The sequence below is a fragment of the Oryzias latipes genome, chromosome 16 (genome assembly GCF_002234675.1).
Source record: "Oryzias latipes chromosome 16, ASM223467v1".
NCBI classification, from domain to species: domain Eukaryota; kingdom Metazoa; phylum Chordata; class Actinopteri; order Beloniformes; family Adrianichthyidae; genus Oryzias; species Oryzias latipes.
In genome coordinates, this window is record NC_019874.2 from 8,353,886 (window position 1) to 8,366,259 (window position 12,374).

Consider the following 12,374-nt stretch of genomic DNA (forward strand, 5'->3'; position numbering starts at 1 on the left):
GCGATTTGAATCCTTATGTTTACATTGATAATTCAAATTATTATTTGACAGTACAGTACAGAAGTTGAAAAAAGGTTTCTAAAGTACTTTGATTTGTGAAACATAATTGTATAATTATAGTTTAAAAAAAATAAAGGTTTCTACTTCACGGATTTTGCCTATCACGTCTTCTTTTTGGAAATTAACCCCCGCCAAAAACGAGGGTTTACTGTATTCGCATAAATGATTAAATGGTAGCAGTGTACTTGCGAAATCATGGTTTTTTTGACATTGCTAGAATTTCGATATCTAAACCAGGTATCGAAATGACACCTAAACCAGTAAAGGCCATGTCACAGAGCCACTAAGTACATTTTGCGGATTTTCCACGTATGGAATTTCGGTCTTTGGCGATACATGCGTGATACATGGAATTCATAAGTATTTCTTGCATTTGTCATTCCGTCGATGTGCGGATCATAATGAATGCGGCCAGTGGCGTGCCTCTCATCTGGGCACCAGTTTAGGGTGGTCAGGGCATTCCATCTGGGCCAATGGTGGTGGGTGTTTGGAGGGGGATTGTTCCTGGGTCTTTGTCTGATGGGGGGCTCTCGGGCTCCTGTGTTGGGTTTACACAATTATTGCCTATAAACTACATAAAATCTACATAAATTCCCTTTGTTTATTTTCAAGACTTTTTTAAAATTTCAAAATTTAAATAAGAATCAAATTTGCTCAGAAAATGGTCAATAAAGATACTGAAGCTGACAAAGTAATTTGCTGACATAATCTATGCTGTAGTAAGCCAATAGGGTCATGATTAGTCTGTACAGAAAGTTTGGTGACAATAGCTTCAGTATCTTTAGAACTATTGAGCACCTTTATTATGAATTATATCCTTAAAATGTGAAAAACTATATAAAATATATTAAAGATAGAAATTCTCACAAAACATTGATTGTAGCATGAATATGCTGACAAGTCGTCATTACCAGCTAATATTAATGTATACATTTATTCATTTTTGAGATTCATTTTTACAGAATGATGTTTTCACGGAGGTTGCACTTTGTAACTCTAAATGAACACATGCAAATGGGAATTTTTCAGTTCTGACTTTGTTTGTGAGACTTTACAGCAGATTTTTACACACAGATGCTGATTTTTAGCATTTTTTTTATATTTTTTTTATATTCAAGCTCATCCATTTAGACACATTTTTACCTTCATACATTCGGCCTCATAATTCGAAACCAGTTCTCATGAACCCGGTCAGTCTCCCAAAGCAGAGAGCGGGATAAAGCTTTGTGTTTTATTATTTTCTGCTGTTTTATTTTATTTTTTTGTACTTTCAAAAAGCAGTTCATGTTCACACATACTGATAGCACCCCCCTTAAAGACTCCATGCTGGAAGATTCTGATGGCTTAAAGCACAAGTTAATCAACATCAAACAGACAATTTTCCTTTTGTCTTTGCTGCCTCAAATTCCTAGCAGCATGCCTTATATGGAGATAGGTAATAGGCTTAATTTGATCCATAAGAGGAGTAATTATGCTGTTAGTTTCTCCAGGCTTGGTGTTGTCTCCTCAGCAGAGATACGTGTAATATCAAGCTGTGCCGCAGGTTCAACTCCCACATACCCCACCATCATCTACTCTCTATCACTACTGTCCAAAAAGTCAGAGCTTTTCTGAAAGATGTTCACATTATTGCTGTCATCTTTAATATTTTTTGCTGCAATCTGGCAGCAGAAAAAACTTATTTCACTCCCAGTATTTTTTCAATACATTGGTCAGTAGCTGGACTGTGAACACCACACTGGTTTGTAACCTGCTGGTCACAAATTTTGACATCAATCATTTATATGTTCAGCATCAGGAGAGACAACCAACAGAAAAATGTATTCTAAATCATAGTATACATTACTTTTGTCAATGTAACTTAACAAATGAAAGACTGAAGAAAACCCACAGAAGTATCAAGGACCAACCTTGTGTTCACTGTGTCAACGCCATCCAATGACCTAATGTTGCAGTTCTTCAAATTACTACTAGGGGCTGGTAGCAAAAGAGACCTATGTCTCATTAGCTCCATAGTTAAAAATTCACATTTAATGCAAAAAAAAAAAACTTTTGCAGTTTGAATTCAAAACAGTTTTTAGGTGCGCTACTTATTTACAGGGTCTTTGTGAAGATGAAACACTGAATGGTTTGGAAGGTGTGGTTCATGCGGGAAAAAAGATAGATCCCCATGACAGAGTCTGTGTGAAAACATGAAACATCGTTTTATCTGGAAGTTGGTTCATGAGAGGAATAGGCAAAATGGCGAAGAAAAGAGATTTGTACCCACTAAAGACATTGTTAAGTTTAAAATTAGTGTGTGAATGAGTTGGGGTGGAGTTTATGGGATGTTTCTGTGTGCTGGATGAATACAGTCTGGATTTCATTTTCCATGGGGGTCACCTTTGAAAACTCAATGAAAGAGGTGATCATCACCTTAAATGTTAAAGTGCATAGTGTGTAAGAATCATTCAGATGCAAGACACAATATTTACGAGTGTTTTAAGTTGTAAATCTGTCAGATTTGAGCTGAGGTGTTCTGTTTTTGTAAGCAGTAGCACATTCTACCTTATCTTTGTGCTTTCAAAGGTAATCTATAGTATTCATTAGTGTGCAACTACAAAATTATAGGGAATCATATGAGCAAAAAGAGGACTAACTGACGAAAAATGTGTTATTTTATATCACAAAAGAAATATATATAATAATGAAACTACTAATAATATTTTAATCCTTTTTCTACACTAAACCAGTTCTCAGAAAAGTTTTCAATAGCACTTGCAGTATATCTTTAGCGACTCTCCAGGCTTAGGGTAAAGAGCCGTGAGGCGAGGTATTAAATCAACTTTTTACTGACCTCAAGGGCTTTGTGGATCAGACAGAGCTCTTCAGCAGCAAACTGAAGGCTTTCTAATGGGCTGCACAACTGAAAGATATTACCGTGTTGTACAGTAAGATGGCTTATTTGGCAGTTTTTTTAAGGGCCGTCACATACATCAGTTTTGCCACCTAAACGACACTTCAAGCTGTACTCCAAAGTGGGATTAAAACAAAATTTGGGAGTAAAATTTGCCACTAACATTGTCATCCTTATCTGCTACATTTCCTAAAGGTTTGGGTGTTTAACACTTGTGCTATCCTAGGCCCTTTAACATTGGGAGTTGGGTCATCTAGACCCACTAGACAGTGCGCTGAACCTTTTTTCTTCAATAGTTTGTGATCTTCACTGGTGTCCATGGATTACATGAAATCTTTCCACCTTTATCCACCTTTGTCATGGTAGGGAGAACACGTCAATGTAAGGCTGGGGTCATCTAAGATAGAACAAGGGTTAAAAATGTCCATACTGGATTGTGTTAAAGTGTGATTTACCAACCGGATTGCATTTTTTTGTATGCTACTAAAATTCCTGCAAATATAGCCACAGGGGTTGCAAGCCAGTAACTTCTGTGCCGGTCCCAAGCCCAGATAAATAGAGAGGGTTGCGTCAGGAAGGGCATCCGGCGTAAAAATTGCCAAAATAACCATGCGAATCATCCACAACACTTTAGACATACCGGATCGGTCGAGGCCCGGGTTAACAACGACCGCCACCGATGCTGTTAACCTACAGGGTGTCGGTGGAAATTTGACTACTGTTGGTGGAAGAAAGAGGGGAGGCAGAAGGGTCCGTGACCAGAGAGAGAAGGGAAAAGGCAGGAACATAGGTTTGAGAATAGGGACTCTTAACGTTGGCACAATGACAGGGAAAGGCAGAGAGCTGGCAGACATGATGGAGAGAAGGAAGGTAGATGTACTGTGTGTGCAGGAGACAAGGTGGAAGGGCAGCAAGGCACGTAGTATTGGAGGAGGATACAAACTGTTCTATCATGGTGTTGATAGGAAGAGAAACGGGGTAGGAGTGATTCTGAAGGGGGAGTTTGTAAACAGTGTTCTAGAGGTGAAAAGATTCTCAGACAGGATGATGAGCCTAAAGTTAGAAATTGAAGGGGTGATGGTGAATGTAGTCAGTGGGTATGCGCCACAGGTTGGCTGTGAGTTAGAAGTGAAGGAGAGATTCTGGAGTGAGTTGGATGAGGTCATAGAGAGTTTTCCCAGAGGAGAGAGAGTTGTTATTGGAGCAGACTTTAATGGGCATGTTGGTGAGGGCAATAGAGGTGATGAGGAGGTGATGGGCAGGTTTGGTGTGAAGGAAAGGAATCTGGAGGGACAGATGGTGGTGGACTTTGCAAAGAGGATGGAAATGGCTGTAGTCAACACTTACTTCCAGAAGAGAGAGGAACATAGAGTGACATACAGAAGTGGAGGTAGGAGTACTCAGGTGGACTACATCCTATGTAGACGAGGTCATTTGAGAGAGGTTAATGACTGCAAAGTGGTGGTAGGAGAGAGTGTAGCCAGACAGCACCGCATGGTGGTGTGTAAGATGACTCTGGAGGTCAGGAAGAAGAAGAGAGGGAAAACAGAAAAGAAGACCAAGTGGTGGAAGCTACAGAATGAAGAAACTTGTGAGGAATTTAGGCAGAAGTTGAGGCAGGTCCTGGGTGGTCAGGATGAGCTTCCAGAGGACTGGGAAACTACAGCAGAGATTATCAGGGAAACAGGTAGGAAGGTGCTAGGTGTGTCATCTGGAAAGAGGAAAGACGGTAAAGAGACTTGGTGGTGGAATGAGGAAGTACAGGAATGCGTCCAGAGGAAGAGGTTGGCTAAAAGGAAGTGGGATGTAGAAAGGACTGAGGAAGGTAGACAGGAGTACAAGGAAGCGCAGCGTAGAGTGAAGAGAGAGGTGGCAAAGGCCAAACAGAAAGCTTACGATGAGCTATATGACAGGTTAGACACAAAGGAAGGAGAGAAGGACTTGTACAGGCTAGCCAGACAGAGAGACAGAGATGGGAAGGACGTGCAACAGATAAGGGTGATTAAGGACAGAGATGGAAAGGTGCTAACAACCCAAGAGAGTGTACAGAAAAGATGGAAGGAGTATTTTGAGGAGCTGATGAACGAGGAAAATGACAGGGAAAGAAGGGAGGAAGATGTGGTTGTTGTGGAGCAGGAAGTAGCAGAGATTGGAAAGGATGAGGTTAGGAAGGCTCTGAAAAGGATGAAGAGCGGAAAGGCCGTTGGTCCTGATGACGTACCTGTGGAGGTATGGAAGTGCCTAGGAGAGACAGCAGTGGAATTTCTAACAAGGTTGTTCAATAGGATTTTAGAGAGTGAGAAGATGCCTGAGGAATGGAGGAGAAGCGTTCTGGTCCCGATCTTTAAGAACAAGGGTGACACGCAGAACTGCAGCAACTATAGAGGAATAAAGTTGATGAGCCACACAATGAAGCTGTGGGAAAGAGTAGTGGAAGCCAGGCTTAGGAAGAAGGTGGAGATTTGTGAGCAGCAGTATGGTTTCATGCCCCGTAAGAGCACCACTGATGCCATTTTTGCTTTGAGAATGTTGATGGAAAAGTACAGAGAAGGTCAGAAGGAGCTGCATTGTGTGTTCGTAGATTTAGAGAAGGCGTATGACAGGGTGCCGAGGGAGGAGCTGTGGTACTGTATGAGGTCGTCTGGAGTGGCAGAGAAGTATGTCAGAGTAGTTCAGGACATGTATGAGAGAAGTATGACGGTGGTGAGATGTGCTGTAGGTCAGACAGAGGAGTTCAAGGTGGAGGTGGGACTACACCAAGGATCAGCTTTGAGTCCTTTTTTGTTTGCTATGCTGATGGACAGGCTGACAGACGAGGTAAGACAGGAATCTCCCTGGACAATGATGTTTGCGGATGACATTGTAATTTGCAGTGAGAGTAGAGAGCAGGTGGAGGAACAGCTAGAGAGGTGGAGGTTTGCTCTGGAAAGAAGAGGTATGAAGGTCAGTCGTAGTAAGACAGAATACATGTGTCTGAACTAGAGGGATCAAGGTAGAAGCGTTAGGTTACAGGGGACTGAGGTGAAGAAGGTGCAGGAGTTTAAGTACTTGGGGTCAACAGTTCAGTGTGATGGGGATTGTGGAAAAGAGGTGAAGAGGCGAGTGCAGGCAGGTTGGAGCGGTTGGAGGAAAGTGTCAGGAGTGTTGTGTGACAGAAGAGTGCCAGCAAGACTCAAAGGAAAGGTGTACAAGACAGTGGTGAGACCAGCTCTGCTCTATGGGTTAGAGACGGTAGCAGTGAGACAGAGACAAGAGGCTGAGATGGAGGTAGCGGAGATGAAGATGTTGAGGTTCTCCTTAGGAGTGACCAGGTTAGACAGGATAAGGAACGAGTACATCAGAGGGACGGCTCACGTTGCCTGTGTTAGCGACAAAGTCAGAGAAGCCAGACTGAGATGGTTTGGACATGTTCAGAGGAGGGATAGTGGATATATTGGTAGAAGGATGTTGGAGATGGAGCTGCCTGGCAGGAGGGCAAGAGGACGGCCAAAGAGGAGATACATGGATGTCTTAACAGAGGACATGAAGTTGGCTAATGTTAGGGTAGAAGATGTTCATGATAGAGTGAGGTGGAAAAGGATGATTCGCTGTGGCGACCCCTGATGGGAAAAGCCGAAAGAGAAAGACTAAAATTCCTGCAAATCCTTTGTGCTTGGTTCACGGGATCTTTCAGGCCCCCGGAATCCTAATCTGGGTTTTGATCTTCCATTCACTGATGCTTATACTGAAACACAACCTTTCCTCACTTCAGAGATATAAAGTGAGATGAAACAAGTGTAATTCATGCTTGAGTAGCAAATCCTAACTGCAACGGTTTTTCTGTTTTTGACACATAGATATTGTTCAAAGAGTCTGTTATTCAAGGTTAAACCATCCATTAATCTTCTATTTCTTCTTGGTCCTTTGCCAATTTAAGGGGTAGAGCTTAACCCAGGTACTTAAGGGCAAATGCAAAGTACACCGAATAAATGAATGAAAACAGTGAAGAACTGAAAACCACACACAACGGAGGGTAAAAAACTAGCTGCCTTTACATGTGCAAAATGTCTTTGATCGGATCAAAGTCCGAATTAGAATTGTACATGCGCCCAGAAAAACTTTGTCCGATTATAACAAACTTTTCTCTATGCCACACTTTCGATCGGAATTAATCGTTTTGACATGCGCAGAACTATCTAAAATTCTGGAAACGGCCGTAGAAGAAGAATTAGAGTTTCGTTGTAAACAAGCAAAGCAGCATCATAAAGTGAGATAATCTTCTAAACATGCTTTTATTATTGTTATGATTATTATGAAGTCCTGTGTGCTCATAATTTTCTAAATTTATGCAGCCAATGCTTTATTCTTGGCCCAACGGACCAATAAGACGAGTTGGAACTAGTCTAATACAAACCAACACCAACATTTAGCCCTTGGAGGCATTAAAAATCTGTGCGGGCAATGCCGCAATGTGCATCTTGGCTGAGGCTTGGTTTGAAGCCTCTTTCAAAGCTCACAACAAAGCATCTTTCCCCTGCCCGCAAACGCGAAGCTATAGTCCAGCTGCTGTGCTCAGAGACATGCTTCGCTCACGTGGAGCAGCCGGCCAATTTCTAGTTGTGCTTATAAGATCTCCAGAAAGGGTTTTGTGGCCTTGAAATGCATTCCTCCTTAACTTCTCACGATGTAAGAAAATAACACAGAAGAACCCACGGTGACATCAGTGTGACAAAAAAATATCAGAAATGGATTCTGTGGTCCACTTGCTTTGAGGTAAAATACACATTTTTTTTCAGTCAAACAACTCATGCAGTAAAAATATTTATTTTCACATTCTTTTAGTTTTGGCATAAGGCTTTGTGCAATTCCATGAAACAAGATTTCCATAAAACGTTTGGGTAATAACTACCCATAACGGAGCTCACAGGTGGAAGCCGGGGAGGAGGGTGGGGCGACGAACGGCAAAGGAAGGCTTGCGGTAAAGGAAGAGAATGAACAACTTACACACCTGGACTTAAATAGGACGCTGAACAGGTGAGTTGATTAACTGAAGCGCTCTAGGGGAGAACCGAGTAAAACACTGTTAGAGTAGTCTGCCTGAAATGCTCCCAAGGTCGCTCACTTTTAAGAAAAAATGGGTCAGGGTTCTACTAAGTGATGCTCACATCAATTCAGAGTTCTATTTTATTTTAAATGCATCTATCTGGCAAACCATAAAAAATTAAAAAAAAAAAAAACAAGCTCCACCTGTCAAGATGAATTTACACTACTCTTTCAAAATGAAATATTTCTGTTAATCTGAAGCTTCATCTGCATTATGGATTCCATCGTTGCAACAGCAGCAGGCCGAAGAATAAACAGTCAGAAAGCTGTCACCCTTTAGTGCTAACCATCCCATTACTTTCTATCAATCTCTGGTGCCTTGCTGTGTCCAATGTGTCTGGGCACTTGTGCTACAAGGAGAAGCTTCAACACTCAGTCACAGTAATAAGAAACACTTTAAGAGTTGTTTCAAGGGCCTTCAAAACCACTTGTGCCCCTGTTTAGCTGCCCATTTGCCATTATGGTTAATGCAGCCTTTTTGATGAGGACTTGACTCTAAATTTCCACATTAGGACTAAAAGCAGGAACATCCTGACCCATGATTATACACATAAATTAGTTAATGCATTTGTTTGTTTTTCTGATCACCCGGTTTTCCCAGGACTTTTCTGAAAGCCTACTGCTGATCCAAAATTCTACAACCGTCTAAATGAATTTAAAAATTAGTTGATAACAATGTCTCTACAATTACAATTGAATTGCTTAAAAATGGAGTAGAATATAAATTTAACAAACTTAATCTGTATGATTTACATTTTTTCTTGTCAACTTCAAATCTATTTTTCATTCTGACTGACTTTACCATTAGGAACGCCGTCTACACAGTAAATTTGACACTTCTCTTTAAATCATTTTTAGATGTTTTTATTATATGTTGGGCTTTTGTATGTCAAGTCAGAAATGTATGGTTGCCATTTTTAATTAGTTACAGCCTGCAGTCTTTCTTCAGGCAGAATAGCCTCTTTAAAAGCTCAACTATATACATGTAATTTAATTTGGGGCTGATGTTTTCCTGACTATAATTGTTCTTCTGAGAACAAAGTGATGCCCTAAATGAAAGCCGAACAATTAAAATGTATTCAATGTATTGTTTCTTTTTTAGATGCATGACAGGAATGCATACTTTATAACTTCTCAACACTTTTTTTTCTTTTCTACTTAGTACATTAAAAACGAATAAACTGTTGCCAAAGGACTGAGTGTCTCACAATCTTTTTTTTTTTCCATTGGTTACCTATTGTTTTTTCTTATACTTACAGTGAATTCAATAGTCAATAACAGTGTGGGAAAGAGGTGAAAAGGTGAAGAGGCAAGCAGGTTGGAAAGAGTGGAGGAAGGTTTTAGGTGTGGTGTGTGACTACACCTTTCCTTTCATCAAGTATGAAAGGAAAGCTGTAGAAGAATGTGGAAAGAGCAGCCATGCTGTTGGTTTAGAGACTCTGATGCAGAGAGGCAGAGCTGAAGGTACCATGTTGAGGTTGGGAGTGACCTGGATGGATCAGGAATGAGGACATCAGAGCACATGTTAGAGGTTTTGGAGATACAGTCAGAGAGGCCAGAAGGAGATGTTCTGACACATTGAGAAGAGGAGCAGTGATGATGTTGGTAAAAGGATACTGAGGTTGAAGCTACCAGGAAAGAGAGGAAGACCAAAGAGGAGGATCTGGGATGTAGAGAGGAGGACATAGAGATAGGAAAACATGTTGACAGTGCAATAAATTAAACTTTACTTAACTGCTAAGGCTAATATTGTCACAAAACAGGCAGAGGGCTGGTTCCAATTGCAGCAGGTTTGTTTTAAAGTCCACAACACTAAATCAGGGTCAGGCAGGGATCAATAACAAGCATGGGAGCATCAGAGAAGATACTAGAGTAGTCAGGATCCAGGCAGGATCGGGGACAGGCGGCAGGCAAACAGAGTCAAAGACCAAAGAGAGTCAGGAAATCAGAAGATCATGTCAAGATATAACACTGGGTAATGTAGGCAGAGTGGCATAAACAATACTTTACACTGAGTGAGGCTCAGTGCAGTGATTAAGTATGCCGTGAGTGATTTTACATGAGAGTCAGGTGTGTGGCATCCAGGAACTGTGTAATGGGGTTGCTGGGAGATGTAGTTTGGTCAGAACTCTGGAGACGGTTCCTGCCGATGAGCAGAGAGGGGTGACAGAACTCTGACTTCTGACAAATATTTGATGCTCATAAATGCAAGTTTTTTAGTTGTTTATAGACTTTTAGTCAACATGCACGTCTCCAGTTGGTCCAGAATGCTGCTGCTCAGGTTCTGATTGGAGTGTGAAAGTGAGTCCACATCACCTCAAATCTCACTACCCTTCTCCCTTTATATTATTTTATTTGTTTTTATATCTTTAAATGACTTTGCATTGCCAAAACTCCTCCTACTACACAGTTGTATAAGGGTCTTACTCTTATGCTTTTTACACACACATCTAGTACACTCACATCACATTATTGGTCACATTTTAACTGCATTTTGTTGTTACATTTTTTTTATTTGTTTTTGTCAAACTTATTTTAACACTCATGACTTATCCTTGGTTTTATTTTGTTTTTTCTCTTATGCGTATTCTATATTTTGAAATTACATTTGGTGGCCTTAAATAAGCATTTTAGGTTTTTCTCTCTCCCTGCACTGAATTTAATTGTTTTCTAATGGTTTTCTTGCTGTGTCTTAAATGCGCAAATCAAAAAAATAATCAACTAACTCAACTAAATAAACAGCCCCGCCTGGTGCTTCAGGTCAGCTGATCAGCTTCTTGTGGAGGTACTGAGGTTCAAGAGGAAGCTCAGAAAGGGGACGAATGTTTTGAATCTGTGCACCGAAGTTTTTTGACACTGCATTACACCCTGCTCTGCTGCTGTGCTTTATTTTGTTTTTACTTTTAGCAGTGTTATTATTTTTTTAAGTCCCGGCTGGGGGACCTGAAACAGAACATCAATGGGGGACCTTTCTGTGTGGAGTTTGCATGTTCTCCCCGTGCATGAGTGGGTTTTCTCCAGGGTCTCCGGCTTCCTCCCACTGTCCAAAAACATGCTTCATATGTTAATTGGTTACTCTAAATTGTCCCTAGGTGTGAGTGTGAGAGTGTGTGTGATTGTGGCCCTGTGACAGACTGGCGAACAGTCCAGGATGTCCCCTGCCTTTGCCCACATGTTTCCGGGATAGGCTCCGGCAGCCCCGTGACCCAAAAGGGATAAAATGGTAGAAAGTGAATGAAAAAAAAGGATGAATGAATTATTTTTACTACATCACTTATTTTCTCTTTTACTTTTAAAATTTTTGTTTGAACTTTTTTGTTTTTGAGTTTTCGATGCTTTGACTGTTAGAGCGTCAAATCAATAAAAGTCATTGGATATTTGCTGCAGTGTGGTATGTGGTTAGCTTTTTTTGTGCATAGTAGTTTAATAGAAAACAATGTTCTTTAATGAAACTTGTTTTTTTAGTTTCCATTTTCTTTCATAGTTCAACAAGCACAGTTTTAAGGCAAAAACAACAATAAAACTCTTTAATAGTGTTTTTGTGAGCGGAAAATATTGTAAAAAGAAAAGAAAAGGGCTCATCTCAGCAGCTCGCTCAGCCCATCTGCCTCAATCACTGGCCATATTTGCTCAGGCTGTTCAAGGCAGTTCCACTGTACTTTTCTGCCTCCTCTTTGTACTGCAAGAAATCCATTCTTTTTCACCTAAATTGCGCCCTTACAGTATGTAGTTCCATGTCACTTCTATTTTATCTGAGTGCACTAACAGACAACCACTGCAGTATAATGAGTATCTGATTTGCACCTGTGTACAAGTACTTAGAAATGCTGCTTTTTAAATACTGGAAGTAAAATATCCTGTAATGGGGGGGGGGGGTCCAAACGACCCATTTGCTTCAGGAGGTTCCATAACCCTTGTACTATCCTAGGCACTTTAACATTGGGAATTGGGTCATCTAGACCCACTAGACAGTGCGCTGAACCTTTTTTCTTCAATGATTCTTGATCTTCACTGGTTTCCATGGATTACAAAAAATCTTTCCACCTTTATCCACCTTTGTCATGGTAGGGAGAACACGTCAGTGTAAGGGTGGGGTCATCTAAGATAGGACAAGGGTTAATGAGAAGAAATGACCCCACAAAGGCTGGTCACATTTTCTAAACACTTGCAGTGCATGTACATGGGAACAGGAAATGCCTGTTATTCCAAATAACTGAACAAGTGCAATAAATTAAGGTAAATAGGGAAAGAAGTAATTCATTCAACACTTTTTTATGTATATTTTTGTGAGGATTTTGCCCTTCAGTTTACTTTTTTCAAGGGCTGCACGGTGGCG